Source organism: Octodon degus, unplaced genomic scaffold (genome assembly GCF_000260255.1).
Source record: "Octodon degus isolate 3935 unplaced genomic scaffold, OctDeg1.0 scaffold00056, whole genome shotgun sequence".
NCBI classification, from domain to species: Eukaryota; Metazoa; Chordata; class Mammalia; order Rodentia; family Octodontidae; genus Octodon; species Octodon degus.
The window spans coordinates 2,812,585-2,815,108 of NW_004524632.1; positions in this window are offsets into that span (position 1 = coordinate 2,812,585).

Genomic DNA, 2,524 nt, shown 5'->3' on the forward strand with positions numbered 1-2,524 from the left:
ATCATTGATGCTAACATTTATGCAAGTCAAATCTCAGGAACAGAATCTTCCACTCTGTATGTAGAAAGGCAAATCATGAATAGGCTACATTATTGTTACTGTCCAGGAGCAACTGTCGTAGAGATTTCTGGACCCTAGAAGTGGCATCAGGAAAGGCAAAGGGGACAACGTGTCTGTCTGCTCATTTCCAGCAGCAGGTGCAATAGTGGAGGGAGGTTATCAGAATGAGAGAAGGGCGCTAATCCATTTAATACTGTTACACTTCATGGACTTCCGTGTTTGAAAAAATGTAAACTTTCAATTGCAACACAAGCTGCTCAAGTATATGTTTTTTGTAAGTGCCTATATTTCCTAAGTACGATCTCAAAAAATGAAAGTAGCAGAAAATCTCATTCAGACCATATCTGTGTCAACAAAACCTTTGGCTCAAGGACACCTCTGTGATTTGCTTTTCCCGTGTCTATTTGGGCAACTGGATAAAGCAGTCAGCAGGTGGGTGTTTGCCTGCTTGTGACTCATCAGGAACAGTGTGGCTCTCACAAGCCATAAAAGCTGGGATGCATACATTAAAGTCACAGGTAAAGTTCTAATCCACTGATGAAAGTATTTTTCTACTTATTTTTATTGTGGATACACTAAGTTACCTTTGAATCACTCTTCTGTACACCTAAGTATGTTATAGGTAGTATTTAGATAAAGATAATATATTTGTGGCAACCTACTTTGCTGTTTCCTACTATTTTCCTACATTCCCAAAAGATAAGAATTTTTTTCCCGCACTCATAAAAACTTGGGGTTGGGCAACTTTCCATCACCTGAAGGTGTTTAAAGCCAATAGGCAACATTTCAGGTCAGGCAGGTGATTAAAACCAGTTCTAGTTGGGCTCTCCAAACTGCAGGTTGCTGATCTTGCAGTACAAAATATATTTTCAGCTGTGGACAATTAACAAACTCAGTCAACCAGGCAAAAGTGCAGCCCTCTTCTGCACAATTCGGCTGCCAGCAGTACTTTGACATCTATATAATTACATGGACCATAAATTACGCTTGGTAATCACCTTGTTTATAATTTCATTCCCTGTAAATTAGTAGTGTAATGAAATGAGATTTCATAACCACCAGATGCGTAGCACTCTGCTCACCGGAGACTTGAGCCATGGCTCTCAGGCAACGCTTTCTCAAGAAATGAGGTTGTGGGGGCTGTCGTGTGCCGATCAGGCCATGGGCAAGTGACCTAGTGCTCCAGGCTTGCAGCTGTCAAGGACATTCAAATGGCTCCAGGTTGGAAGTGGAATGACAGAGCGCTGGCATCAAAGAGCTTGGCATCCTGTTTGCAAGAAAACCTTCACTGTTTTAAAAGATTTCACGTACAGTAACTGCATTCACTGGCATGTGCCATGCTGTCTGCTGGGTGCACAGAAATAACTTGCTTCTGTAGTAAAAGTGACCGTAATGAGAAATGGTTCCTTACCAACAGGTATTTACACTCTGCAGGTAGGTAGATGATCTATTTTTACTGGGCAGTGATATAGTATCTGAGCAAACATTGAGTAATACACCTCACCAAATTTCCTAATATATACTTTTCCCCATGGATAAGTGATTTTAGGAATACCCTTTCTATCTCATGCAGGACCACGAAAGAAAATCATAATGGAAATTAATAAAAATGCTAGTCTTCTTTTCTCCTGGGTGTAGCTAGTAACCCAACTGCTGGGGCATACCTTCCTACTGTTTCCTAATTAAAATTGAAAAGTCGGAGTTTCTTGAATCAATAATGCACAATTGGGACGCAGAAAATTTTTCAGGAAAAGAACAAATTAACAGTTTGTAATTTCTGCTGTCTTATATCTGAAGCTTAGACAAGTTATTTGCAAGAGATTTATTGGAACTTGAGCCTCTTTCCACCAAGAACTGCGCTGCAAGGAAAAATACAAATTATCTGCCACTGCTTCTAACAGAGCCAGGAGCGGGGGGGAATGCAAGAATCTAGAAGCTTTAATTACCTACAGAAATGTGAGTTGGTTATGCAGTGCCTATTTTAATTACCATCTGATTAAAATTAATCCTAGCTAGAAAGTGGGATAAGGAAACTGCAGTCTGAAGGTTAATGTTTTCAGTGCTACTCTATGTGGCCAAGTAAAAGAGCAAAGCTGTGGGGGACTCACTGGGAATACATTGACCTGAGATGTAAAAGAGACGTTTTAAAGTATTTGGGGTTCAACATGTTTTCGTGTGCTCTAAACTCCGGGAAATGGTGCATCTTTCCACGAAAGTCATTACGTGGATGCTAGCATTCCACCCAGGCAGCCACATTCCAGGAGAAGGAAAACGATTCCAAGGTACAAAGTACTTTGGTCCCCTGTTCTCAGTGGCAAACCCCAGCTGTAAGTAAACGGGAGGGAATTTTTTTTTTAATAGTCATTCCATAGAGTGATATAAGTCATGACATTTTTGAGATGGCGTACAGTAAGAGCCTTATATTCTAGAAATTAGCCAATCAAAACTTCTTTGAGAACAATAT